We start from the raw sequence: 14,807 nt of genomic DNA, 5'->3' as shown, positions 1-14,807 counted from the left end.
TGAATCAGTGAATGATTCGCAAGAACTCTGCGATGATATCGCAGGATTCTTCCACTCCAAAATCACGGACATTTACAGCTCCCTCAAATCCTCTAATACTTCATTAGATGCCAACAGTACACCCCGCCCCCCCCTCCTCTCCTTTACACACGGAGACCACTGATTGTTCGGACTCCCAGCCAAACCTCTCCAGTTTTCCCCATATATCACTTGAGGAACTAAACCACCTTCTGGATGCTACCAAATCTTGCTCTCTTCTTGACTCCTGCCCCCTAAAGATCCTGAAGGCCTGTAAGGAGTCTGTGCTCCCTCCTCTTTTGCAAGTTATGAATATGGCCATTGACGAGGGAGCGTTTCCTATTCCTTGGAAGGCGGCAGTTGTAAAGCCCCTTCTAAAGAAACCCTCGCTCAATCCGGAACTCTTAAAAAACTTCCGGCCAAGATCTTTGCTCCCAGCTCCTGCAAAGATGCTTGAGGCCCACCTCAACCTTCATCTAACCTCATATCTTGAAACAACAGGTCTTCTTGACATCTCTCAGCATGGACTCCGTGCTGCACACAGCACCGAGTCCGCCCTCACGGTCGTGGCTAATAACATCCGGACCGAGGTGGACAGAGGTCGGACAACTATGCTGGTGCTCCTCGATCTCACTGCGGCTTTTGATACCCTATCCCCTCCTATCCTAGTTGACAGGTTGAAGGGGATAGGGGTGAGGGGTAGTGCCCTCAACCTTCTGTCTTCTTTTCTCTCGCAGAGACAGCAAAGGGTTCAGCTTGGTGGCTTTCTGTCCTCCCTCCAAGAGGTGCCATGTGGGGTTCCTCAGGGCTCTGCCCTGAGTCCTCTTTTATTCTACATCTACGTAACCCCACTTGCCGAGGTAATAAGATCTTTTGGGTATCAAATAATGTCTTATGCAGACGATACCCAAATTATCATCTCCTCTACTTCACCGACCACTGAGGCAGCTCTCAAATTTCGAACCTGCATGGAAGCGGTCTCTAAATGGATGGTGCGCAATTACCTGAAGCTCAACGGTGAGAAGACGGAGGTCCTAGTCTTTGGAGGAAACCCTAAAGACATCTGGTCTAAGGACTGGTGGCCTCCCTCTCTAGGAAACTGTCCCCAACCCACCACTTCGGCCCGGAACCTTGGTGTTCTCTTTGACTCGGCCCTCTCCTTTGAACTTCAGGTAAACAGAACGGTATCCACCTGCTGCAATACCATCCGCATGCTTAAAAAGACTGCCCCCTATCTGTCACCTGACGTTTGCAAGCAGTCAACCATTGCGCTGGTATCTTCCAGGCTTGATTATTGCAACGCATTGTATGGGGGTCATAAATAAAAAAGCCCTCCATCGTCTCCAGATGGTCCAAAACTCTGCTGCCAGGATGGTCCTAAACCTCCCAAAGCTATCATCTGCTACTCAGGCCAGAAAGGACCTCCATTGGCTGCCCATACATTCCAGGATTTCCTTTAAAATTATATGTGTGGAGCACAGAGCCGTGTTTGGCTCTGGCCCCGATGGCATAAAGGCCCTGGTCAGTTCCTATTCCCCCTTGAGAACTCTCCGATCATCTTCAAGAAATCTGCTGGCGGTCCCAAGATTTAAAAAAGCGAAATGGGGAGGAAGAACCTCTTCTACTCTGGCCCCTAAATTGTGGAACAACCTCCCCCCCCCGAGCTGTCTAACCAACCTTCCCTGATCACGTTTCGGAAGCTTCTGAAGACTTGGCTCTTCTCCCAGGCCTATCACTGAATCTTATTCTGCTGTCTGTTCTCTGTAATTGTAACTGTTTAGTCTTAATTTATGTTTTAGTCTGCGCCTTGGTGCCCTCGGGCTAAGTCCGCGCATTACAAATAACCATTCATTCATTCATTCACTATATGACACAGCAATCCGGTCTGACACACTCCTCCATTGCACTCTATGACAGTCCACTTGATGATACTCCACTCTATAACACTCTACTTCACTCTAAAACACAGCCTACAACACCCAGCTCCACTGTTTGACACTCCATTCCACTGTACAACTTGCTGCTCCAGTCTACAATACTTGACTCCATTACATGGACACCATACCACTACACTAAATAACACTTTACTCCACTGTATGATACACTAGTATACTCTACTTACTCCACTTGATTCCAATCTACAATACTCCAGTCTATGACTGTCCAACACTGTTCTACACTATACTGTATGACACCTCATATAGCAACTCTCCACTTGCGACACTGGACTCTACAATTTTAAACACATTTTTATTAAATTCAATGGAAAAAACAAAGGTTAAAGCATAGTTATAGATAGGAAGACTTATTTCCCCTATACAAACCAAGATTAAATTACGCCAACCTTAAAAATTCCGAAGTTATAGTTTACAATGTAGCCACCACTTTCAAATTATTACAAGTAGCTGGCCTTTTTACACACTCTTTTCAGCTCCCTAACCAGACAATACTAACTATAACTCGCTACTCTACCATGCACTGTGTTGTGATCAATAATGTCAATTGTGAAGTGTTGTTATGATGTTATGATTTCACATGCTATATGTGATGTAGTATGCAAGGGTATAAATGGTACAAAGAAAAGGCAGGCATTATTGTATGGTGGCAAGTGAGGTTACAAGACTATGTTCAGATGTACGTGACATAGTAATTTGAAGGTGGTGCGTAAATTATGAATTGAAGGCATAATTATAACGTTATTTTTTTAATCGTTTTTTATGTTGGATTTGTGTAGGAAGAATACATACCGTATTTCTAACGATACATTTTCCTTAACCTTTGTCAATAAGATCATGATCATTAGCTTTCTGTAATGAAAAGGTAAAACTACAAAATGATGCTTCCACAAGGGCACAGGTGTAATCACCCCAGCAGTTTATAAGTAATGCTCTGTAATTTTCATTATATACTAGTAATTAGGCCTCCTGATGCCAAAACTGAACGCTGACAGCTAATAAACAGAACAGTTGTTAAATGATCTGAGGAGAGCAGCAATTGACAGGAAATTAATCAGGGAGTTGGAAGAAAGTATGATTAGATTTCTGCCACATTGGCTGACTGTGCTTGTTCCTTGGGTATCCTGAAAGGCATAAGTAAACTGTCCACTTCCTGTATTGTGTGTAACAATACAAATTTAGACCCTGAAGGTGGCACCTACCAATCCATATCTCATTTACTTTGAGTGAGGAATTGAGGTTGAAATCAATGCAAAACCTAATTAGCCTACTTTTTGTTTAAATAACAAAGAAACACGTTTTACAGTTTCATTGTGCAGGATCAGGCATTCGCACCAGTCTTGTGTGTGTGTGCTTCAATTAAGAATTTACCTTACCCTGCACTTTCTCTTTATTTGTTTGTAAGAATCTTATTTTCAGAAAGAAAAAAGTAGAATCATATATTTACCTCTCTTTACTGATTAAAAAAAGTGGCTTTGGTTTTCTTGATGAATTGACTTATTTTGGGCACTTCATATATTTTTACAATATGTGGATTTTGGAGAAGATTTCTGAGGACTGTTTGATTTTTTTAAACTATTTTAGAGCAAGACTTTTCAAGAGTCAAATAACATTTCCACTTCTGTTATCAGTTTCGTAGTTCTCGTTGAGTTTTGAAAGGTTATGGGTGACTGTATTGGTTTGTAAATGGGACAGGAGTGAAAGAAGGGAGAGTTAGGTGTAAAAGGTTTTAGGTTGTTAAATGGGATTGTCGTCTTCTCAGAAGAAAGGATGAAAAATACAAATACAAATTTGATCATTCTGAGCATATACAAATTGTACAGAGTCTGGGTTGCCTATTCAAAGGCTGGTCACAGAAGCTTGGCAGGAACCATGGGGCATACATGTAGGCTTGAAAATTATCATTGTATATGTCCTGAGTTTCATGTTACTTGTTCGATAATCGTATCACCAGTAGTTAGTTCTTTGCCTCATTTTCATGTTGTTTCATGATGTCTTGAGTAGGTCAAGTTATTTTATCTTTCTTAAGTCCCATTATGACACGTGTATTTCAGTAGTGGCTGAGTTACTGCTTATGTTTTCTCATATAGGGGTATTACTTAAGAGGGGTGATAACCCAAATCACGTAATTATCACAATCCTTGTCAGAGTGAACAACAAAGATTACTAAATAAACCTAGGCAGAAATCTCTGGTAGCTGTGGCACCGACCAGACAGCCTTAACTTTAGAGGCAATCTGTAAAGCATATATGCAGTACTTAAAAAGTAATAAAGTCAAAACACAACAGAAGAAAAATCCCAAACTAATTTAGAAAAATAGACAACAACAAAACTCCAATAAAGGGAACCTGAAACATACATTTTTAAATTTTAAATTAAAAGATTGAAGAAACCAGCACAAAAAATCATTAAAGGCCAACCTCCATCATCTGGTAGCCCTTGACTAATACTTAGGTGAAAGTTAAAACCAACCGTGGTGGAGCGCGGGCTAGATACAGGGATTATGTTCACCAAGATCAAAAACGAACCTTTCCAAGTAGAAACGTTTTTAAAGGTAGAAATTCTTCAACAGTCCAAGGCAGCTGGCTGAAACTGAAGAGGAGTTTGTCGATGACGGACTATTGAAGGGACAAGGTCTCAAAGAAGCCATTGAGAAAGGCAGGAAAAGTTCAGATTTCACACCCAAGAAGTCCTAAATGTTGATGGGATCCCTTTTGAGGGTGCCACCAGTGAATCTTTCTAAGTTCAAACTTTGCTAAACCAGTTCTGAGGCAGCTTCCTCTACAACAGGGATTGGTGTGAATCTGACTTGAAGGACAATAGAGTGATAGACTCAGGTGTTAGCTACATCTGCCTGTGACAAGGTAGGCCTCTTTGAAGGTAATCAAGTGCCTTGGCACTGCCCCTAGGCTTTTCTGTCAAGGGAAGAAAAACACCTCCCCGCATCCAAGGCCCTTTGACCCTGTCTTGGGAGCAATTCACACCTACCTACAAGGGAGCCATCAGCTGCCGGACAACAGTTGGAATACTTATAGAAAAAGGCCACAGAGGTTTTAGGAATGGGAAAAAAATTCTAAAGTGCCCGTGTCTTAATAGTTGGATACAATTTGAAGTTACCATTACATTTGATTTTTTTCTAACTACTAAAAATAGCCTTTGAAATATTGCACAAGCTGTTACCAAACTGAAATTAACATTTTAAGATGGAATAATGGAGTCCAGGGTTTCCCTAAGGAGTCTACCATCCTTGCTACAGTGTAATCTTTTTTAAATTTGTTTTCACTTTGAGGATGTGAAGTATTAAACAGTTACATGTCCTACTTTTAAATGCCACACACTCTGACTTATAGGGAGTCAGACCCCTCACAAGGGTGATTAATGTTTAAAAGGAACGAGTAGACCTGTCGAAGGTGCTTCTGCTGACAAGTCGAATTAGCAGTACTAAACTCAGACCCCTCAGGATATTGTGGCATAGATTTGAATATTTGTGGCACAAAAAGTGAAATTTAGAGGCACAAAAATTAACATTTTGTGGCATTATTGGAGCACTTTATTTTTCTCGAAATCATTCAATTTCAGCCTTAAATCAGTGAAACCTGTTTTAGCAGAATATTCCACTTTGAAATCAGCATGCCTAAAGTTTCTGCAGCTCTACAGAAGCATAGCTCACATCCTAACCTTGTGGGAGGGGGGCGTATTTCTCCCTGGGATGCTCCAGCACCCATGTAGGCACCACTTTCACCACTCCCAGGTTTCATTCCACAGCCTCATTCACTCTCTGGTTTCAATCACAAAGCCCCCTTCGGTTCCTGGTTTCAGTCACACAGCTCCCTTCACTCTCTGGTTTCAGTCACTCTTTCGTTTCAGCAAACAGCCCCAATACTCCCTGGTTTCAATCACACAGACCCCTTCACTCCCTGATTTTGGTTACACTGCCCCCTTCACGCCCTGGCTTCAGTCGGTCTCTGGTTTCAGTCACACAGCCCCCTTTGCACTCTAGGTGCAGTATGGATATGGCCCTGTTTAATTTCATTGTCATATTTTTTTCTCCTGTCCCCACTGATTTGTATAGACATTAGCTCTTTCCTGATTATTTCAAGTGTTATTACTTGTGTCATCCTAAAAAGGTTGTTCTCTGGAGAATACAGTTTGGCCATGACAGCCTCTTTGATGAGCAATTGCCTAGCTGGTTTCAAATAGAAAATTCAGCTTTTCCCTTTCTCAAAGACACTATTCCCTTTCTCAAAGACACTATTCCATCCGAGTGAGGTGGGAATGAATTGTTGCAGCATTAGTCCCATAGCGGATGTCCAACCCAAACTTACAGATAGCTCATCTTTACTGTTATGTGGTCAGTTAGTGCTCATCCATTTGGTCAATTCGGCCAAATACTGAGTACTGTATTGATTTTGCAAAGACTGCTCACTAGGTAAGGCAGTGTCCTCTAGTGCTTAAGCAAGTCTTTATTATCATGAGGCTGATGTAACATGATGAAGCATTCATTGCAGTCAGTTCGAGCAGTATGGTAGAGCAGTGTTTTGTTTGTGTTCACCACTGCTAGCCAGTCGGGACACAGATAAAGAATAGCCCATCAGCGCAACTTATTTTCGCTCTTCGATTTGGCAGAGCAGTATTAAAAGCCTGATCTCACAGTTCAACCATAATGCAACTGTTCACTTCAGCCTGTAAAGGTTTGTTATGGACTCATATATTTCAACGTAATAACTGCGCCACTGAGGATATGTAGATCTTGTTCCATCTAATTGGTTAATAGCGCATCAATCATTATTGTCTTAAGTGAAAAATGGCTGACTTACCTGACTTGATATGATTTCTCTCAGTATGGCCATTAATATAAGAAAGGGAAGAAAGCGTCCCTCGACCCTCCATCTTTTTGATGCAGAACACCTCAATGCACAATATCAATTTAACAGAGAAGAGGTGGCAGGGCGCTCCATGACTTCGTCCCTGCTTTGGTGTCTGACCACTGCTCTACCTCTTTCCCCTCCGGCTTGGGGACCTCGCACAATGCTCCACCCTTCCGACTGACTTTCTCTGGAGTATTCCTCCATGGTGCATTTGTAGAGAGCGGTGCTCAGTTCTGCCGAACTTCACCTTGCCTGTGCTCACTGTTCTGGATCTCTGTTCCTTGGGCAGAGCAAGTACTCCGCTCACCTCTACTTTAATTTTCTCAGCTTTCTTTCAAAAATATTGCAGTGCAGGCAGCTATTAAGACTGTACAGCGTCACATAGTGACGTGAGCATGTACAGCCAACAATATTTCACCATTTATTTGGCTATCTGCTGGAGACCTTCTTTTTTTGCGGCCAAAAAGAAATATTTTGCAGTTATTGCGCTAGTCAGCTGATTTCTCGAGTTTTTCATGCATCGTAAAACCACATAATCCTGGAGGGTCTGTAAACTGCACTCCTTTACCTCAATGGTGGGCCCAGATACATGCTTTACAGTGCCAGAGCAGTGGATGGCACAAGGAGTGCTGCAATCCACTGGCAGCATTCAATTTGCAGTCCCTGGATACAAATAGTACTATATGTTAGGGACCTATAGGCAAATCAATAAATTAATCAGGTGTATATCCATATTTACCATGTTGAAAGAGTAGCACGATCACTTTACCACTGGTTAGAATAGCTAAATTAAACAGAGTCCTAACAAAAATAAACACTTGAGTTCTAGAATGATGAGTGTATCCTGTAGGACATCATTCTTTGAATATAGTCCTGGGTGTTACTTTATTATTTCATAAACAGAGTTCTACAGCCAGCAACAATAGGGTTCAGCAAAAAGAAAAAGAAAATCCAGGGTTACCCTAGAGAAAGGGCACATTTTCAGCACTCTGGTACCTCTAAAAGAAATGGCCCATGATACCTGGATTTGGTACAAGCCCTGCAATTCCCAAATGAAGTTGCAGTTGTTAAATGTGCCACACACAAGAGTGGAGATGACATGATTTCAGCAGGAAACACTGATGCAGATCAATTTGTAAAGTACTGTGCTCTTGCATCTGGTGCATTAAGAATCAATGAAAATTCAGAATGTGAATTAGTCAGTATTAACAATGTTTTGTCTTTATCAATGTCATATGGTCACATTGTAGGCTCAGTTAAAAGCACCACCATTTAACATGCTCACATGAATAAATTGTCTTCTTTTCTTGAACACGACATTTGGCACACATTTGCTTACGTGCCAGTGCAGGATATAATTCTCTGAACTACCTTTGCTTACATTTCCACTTCGTATGCATATTATCAAATAGCTTGAACATACTTAATAAGGGCTAAGTTCACTGTGCAAAATGTTGTTTTTTGTTATTGTCCGTTCAGCAACATAGCTATCATGAAATACCAACAATGCAACAATAGCAGGCTGACTAGGACTTCTGCATGGCAGCAGGGTGAATTTTATTATATAAACAATATCACTTCCATGTTTAGTTAGAGAAGCATTTCACTGGCACTAAGAGATCACCCCATTCTGGAATTCCAGCCCAGCTGATTCCTGTCTACCTCTTGTGAGGGATGATCCCCAGCCCTTCACCAAGACGGGCACCCTGATGAAAGTTACCCACAGATAATGCAGAGTTAGATCACCCTACAGGGATTTGGCAGATTCATCCACGCTAGGCACACTAGGTTAGGTAGTGCTAGGTAGTTGTAAAATATATTACAATATTTACATGCAAGCATATGTTCTCTGTACCAGCAAAATGGTCGAACTGTTTATCTTTTCACCATTCTCTTAATACTGATCACAATATTCATTTTCCTTCTATTGATTATTGCAGCACACGTATTTTACTCTAATCACAATGCTTCAATAAATATTTAAACTGCATGTTGTGTATTTCTTATGTATCTCTTTGGGTATACATGAGTAACCCAACTTTGGGCCCGATGTAGGTCGGTCGGTAACGGCCGAAAATCGGTATTTTCGGCCGTTACCGACCGGTATCGAGCCCTCGGGATGTAGCAGTCCCAAAACCGACCGAATCGTTGAATATACCGAATCGGAAAAGTTACCGATTCGTTAGAATACCGAATCGGAAATTACCCCGAATCGGCAAATATACCGATTCGGTAACAAACCGAATCGGTAAAAAATATGGAATCGGAAAATTCACAGATTCGGTAGAATACCGATTCGGGAAAAACACAGAATCGGAAAAAAAATACCGAATCGGTAAATTTTTCGATTCGGTAAAATTACCGAATCAGTATAAAACCAATTCTGTGTGCAAAACTGAAGATTGAGATGTAGGAAAGCTCTGAAATACCGATTTAGCGTCAAATTCGGTATTTAAGATTCGGTATTTACCATAGATTGGAATCAGGTGGTAACCAGGTGCAACCTATAAAAAAGGACCCAAAATGCATTTCTGCTTGCACCATGGCAGCTTTTTATGTCATAGCAAGACGGCTACGGCTACAGCAGGATGGAGAGAGGGAATGGCAGAGAGAGGAGCAGGTGTACAGAGAGCGTATCACCCTGTTCATGCAGACAGAAGCAGAGATCCTACAGAGGTACAGGCTGGACCCAGAGACCATCTTAGAGCTCATTAGGGACCTGAAACCCCTGTTGCAGCACCCCACCCCAAGGGCACACGCAATCCCAGTGCACGTGCAGGTGCTATGCAGCCTACACCTGCTTGCATCTGGCAGCTATCAAAGTGCAGCAGCTGCGGTAGGAGGGGTGAGCCAGAGCTGCCTGTCCCGGTTCTTCCACAAGTTCCTAGACGCCATGATACAAAGGATGGACCAATACATTTCCTTCCCTGCAACCCATGCAGAACTGGTACAGACAAAAGCAGACTTCTACCAGATGGCAAGATTCCCCCACATCATTGGCTGCATAGATGGCACACACATTCCGATTTGTCCCCCTGCTGACACGGAATACATATAACGTAATCGGAAGTCAACGCACACCATAAATGTGCAGGTGATTTGTAATGCCAAGTGTGTAATCACTGACGTGGTAGCAAAATTTCCAGGGAGTACCCATGACCCCTACATCTTTCAAAATAGCGGAATTTATGCACGGCTGACGGCAGGGGAATTCGGTGAAGGATACCTCCTAGGTAAGACACAGTGTCAGACCCCCATAACCTAAATAGCAGTGTGAAGTACATGTATGCATGTGAGTAATGTTACCCCTTTTTCTTCTAGGCGACAGTGCATATGCCCTCCGCTCATTCATTCTCACCCCCTACTTCAACCCCTCAACACCCAGCCAACGGAGGTATAACCGTGCGCACAAAAGCACAAGGAATGTAGTAGAACGGACCTTCGGCATCTGGAAAAGCAGGTTCAGATGCCTGCACAAGAGCGGAGGTGCAAGACAATATAACCCCATCACCTGCTGCAAGATGATTGCTGTATGTGCAATGTTGCACAACCTTGCGGTCAAGAAGGGCACAGAGGTAGAGTTGTCTGACTACGAGGACCCTGACGATGACATAGCTGTGCCACTAACACAACCCGCTGGAGTGTCTACACCAAGTGATGGGAGGTACAGACGTGAGGAGATAACAGACAACTATTTCTGAGTGAGTACAGATGCACAGACACGTTGTGAATGTGAAGAAATGCCATTTTTAATTTTCGGTATAACGTCACAGCACTGATGTGCAACAAATGAAAAAAAAAAAAAAAATTTGGTCAGGAAATGGGCCGGGTTGCCTCACCCACACTGGCAGTCTCAATTCTTGCTGCGCTTTGCAGACCCACTGGGATGCGCCTCCCCCCCTTCTGCATGTCCGGCTGCCTCTGCCGAGCGCCTGGTGCTCCGGCGCGGCTCAGACACTGCGCTGGCAGGACTGCTGCGGCTGCTGCTGTCCCCAGCCTCTGCCACGTCCAGGGCAGGATTCACAAGAGTGTTAGAAATAATTAGTGCCTCCATGGCACTGGTGATGCGGGCCATGCCCCTGGTCATCTCAGCAGTGTTATTAGTGAGGCACTCCTCCATATTTGCCCCTCGGCCGCATAGCAGGGCTATTGATGCCGCAAGCCTGTTAATTGCCCGGTTCTGTACTCGGGCATCCCTGCGCCGTATGTGCTCATGTTGGTCCAACTTTGCACACAGCTGTGTCATGGCAGTTGTCATTCTGCCCATACCTGTGGCTATTTCCCGGTTGGTTGCAACTAAGTCAACAATCCCCTTTGTCAACTCCCCCATCTGCAGGTTGTGCTGTCGCAATTGGCGGTGACAAGCAAGGATGGATTTGGCCTGCATCCGCTGTATCCGGACCATGCTCCCCTCTAGCCCTTGGAAGACGCTGCCCTCCCGTGATGGAATAGCACTGCCACTGCTGGAAGTGCGTGGACGGCGGCGTTCGGTGCTGGTCTGCTGTATGGGCTGCTGTGCCACAGGTGTGACAGGTGTGGGATCTGGTGCCTGACCCGCATCTCTCTCCATGATGGACAATGGGGCCACATTAATCCTCCTGGCTGTAGCTGTGGCAGGTGCTGGCTGGTACTGTGTGGGTGTGTCCTCTGGGGAGAACTGGAGTGTTGGGGATTGCGACAATTGGGGGGAGTGGGGAAACAAGAGGGAATGTCCTGAGTCATCCTCAATTGCAGTCTCGCTGCTGTCCTCCACCTCCTGCGACTCAGCCATGCTGCTTGGCCCTGCCACCGCACTGTCTGCTGTTGCTGGTGCTGAGGCTTGTGCAGCTGCTGCTCCACTACCTGATGGTGGCCCTAGGAATAAAGTAGCATTTGTCAACTGAGTGGAAATGTCTTCCTGTCACTACAATAAATGCATTGCACATGTCAAGTTCATTACTCAGATTATTTCTTAAGGTGCATTGCAGTGTCATGTGCACTGTAAAAGGTTCCTACATTAGCTGGCTACATTTCCCATCATGCATTGCACATTTATATTGCTAGCAGTACTGGACTGGGGTTTGGCTGTACATGGGGGCCAATGGGGAGATGTCTGGTAGGGTGTGTCATGCTGTGCATGCTTCTTACCTTTAGCTTTGGCTCTGGCTGAGCTGTCCAGGTCCCCAACTCCGACCACACTCTCCCTCTCGATAGTTGTCGATACCAGTTCCTCCAGTTCAGTGAGGGGGGGGCGCGGGGTTCCTGCCGCCACCGGTCAGTCCTGCCTGCTTGCTGATCTCTGCCAGTTTCCTCTTGGTGAGGCTCCTGATGTCATAGAACCTCTTCTTGAGGTCATCCATGGACCTGGGGGTCACACCAACTGCATTCACCCTCTCGCTGATGGCACTCCACAGGTTCCTCTTCGTTGACTCTGGGACTGAGAGGGACAGCCTCCCATACAGCTGCCTGTGTACCATCACCACCTCCTCCACCAATACTTTCAGCTCCAAGCTGCTGAACTTGACTTTTCTCTTCCTGTCAGCCTTCTGGCTCTCAGAGCTGCTTGCCGGAGGGACCGAAACGCCAACCAGATGGGAGGAGGCATCGCCATCATCCACAGGAACACCATCCGTCTCACGACCAGCACCGACAACACCCTGACCAGCGCCGAACACCTACATTTCCAGATCCACACCAACCCGAACACCACCCTCAGAGGCACCCTGATCTACCGACCCCCTGGACCACGCACACAATTCAGCGAGGACATCGCCGACTTCGTCAGCCCGCATGCCCTCCCCTCCGCTGACTACATCCTCCTGGGAGACCTCAACTTCCATCTGGAGAACAACAACGACCGCAACACCAGCACCCTGCTCGACAACCTCGCCAACCTGGGACTCAAGCAACTGGTGTCCACCCCCACCCACCTCGCCGGACACACACTCGATGCAGTCTTCTCCTCCAGCACAGACATCGACTTCAGCCACGCCACAGAACTTCAATGGACGGACCACAGCTGCGTCCACTTCACCTTCAAGAGAACGACGACCCACCACCACCAACAACAGGCCGCCCGCAGAAGCTGGAACAAGATCACAGCAGACCAGCTCGCCACCTCCCTGAGCCAGCACCCTCCTGCCAGCTCAGCAGACCCCAGCCAGGCCGCCGACAACCTCACGAAGTGGATCAGCAACTGCGCGGACGAACTCGCCCCACTGAGGACCCCGCCCAGCAGACCCGGCAGCAAGAAGGCCCCTTGGTTCACCGACGAACTCAAGAGCTCCAAGAAGAACTGCCGAGCCCTCGAGAAAGTCTGGAGAAGGGATCCGACACCGGACAACAGGACCTCCCTCAAGCTTGCCACCCGGAAACACCACCAGCTGATCCGCGCCGCCAAGAAAACAGCATTCAAGGACAGGCTGGACAACAACGCACACAACAGCAAGGAACTCTTCAACATCGTGAAAGAGCTCTCCAACCCCAGCGCAGGAAACAACGACATCACCCCATCGCAAGACCTCTGCAACTCCCTCGCCTCATACTTCCACAACAAGATCGCGGACATACACAACAGCTTCAACAACCAACCAACGCACACCATGACCGAACAACCACCCCCCACTACCACCCTCCACGCCTGGACCCCGATCAGCACCGAAGACACCATCCGCACGATGAACTCCATCCACTCCGGATCTCCGACCGACCCCTGCCCTCACCACGTCTTCAACAAGGCCGACGCTGTCATCGCACCCCACCTGCGAGACATCATCAACACATCCTTCGACACCACCATCTTCCCTGAGAGCTGGAAACACGCCGAACTCAGCGCTCTACTCAAGAAACCAACAGCGGACCCCACCGACCTCAAGAACTACCGCCCCATCTCGCTCCTCCCGTTTCCAGCCAAAGTCATCGAGAAGACCGTCAACAAGCAGATGGCCGCCTTCCTCGAGACGAACGGATCCCTCGACCCCTCACAGTCCGGCTTCCGAGCCAACCACAGCACCGAGACCGCCCTCATCGCCGCCACCGATGACATCCGAGCCCTGATGGACAATGGAGAAACAGCGGCCCTCATCCTCCTAGACCTCTCCGCGGCATTCGACACGGTCTGCCACCGCACCCTAGTACGGCGCCTCAGCAACATCGGAATCCAGGACAAGGCGCTGGAATGGATCATCTCCTTCCTCGACGGAAGAACACAGAGAGTCCGCCTACCACCGTACAAGTCAGAGGCCTCCGAAGTCATCTGCGGCGTCCCTCAAGGATCATCTCTGAGCCCCACCCTCTTCAACGTCTACATGAGCCCCCTCGCGGCCATCGTACGCAAACACAACCTCAGCATAATCTCCTACGCCGACGACACCCAGCTGATCCTCTCCCTGACCAACGACCCCGCCGCCGCCAGAGCCAACCTGCACGAAGGGATGAAGGAGGTAGCCGAGTGGATGACGACCAGCCGCCTAAAACTGAACTCGGACAAGACGGAGGTCCTCATCCTGGGACCCTCACCCTCCGCCTGGGACGACTCCTGGTGGCCTCCCGCCCTGGGCTCCGCACCCAAACCAACAGACCATGCACGCAACCTGGGCTTCATCCTGGACTCCTCCCTCTCCATGACCAGGCAAGTCAACAACGTCTCCTCGGCGTGCTTCAACACCCTACGCATGCTACGGAAGATCTTCTGGTGGATCCCCACCGAGACCAGGAGGACCGTCACCCAGGCCCTCGTCACCAGCCGACTGGACTACGGCAACGCCCTCTACGCCGGTACCACCGCCAAGCTCCAGAAGAGACTCCAGCGGATCCAGAACGCCTCAGCCAGACTCATCCTCGACATCCCACGAACCAGTCACATCTCCGGACATCTCAGAGACCTTCACTGGCTCCCCGTCAGCAAAAGAATCACCTTCCGCCTCCTCACCCACGCACACAAAGCCCTACACGACCAAGGCCCGAGCTACCTCAACAGCCGAGTCAA

The sequence above is a fragment of the Lissotriton helveticus genome, chromosome 6 (assembly GCF_964261635.1).
Source record: "Lissotriton helveticus chromosome 6, aLisHel1.1, whole genome shotgun sequence".
NCBI lineage: Eukaryota > Metazoa > Chordata > Amphibia > Caudata > Salamandridae > Lissotriton > Lissotriton helveticus.
The sequence above is the reverse complement of the archived record's forward strand: the minus strand, read 5'-3'. Positions refer to the sequence as shown.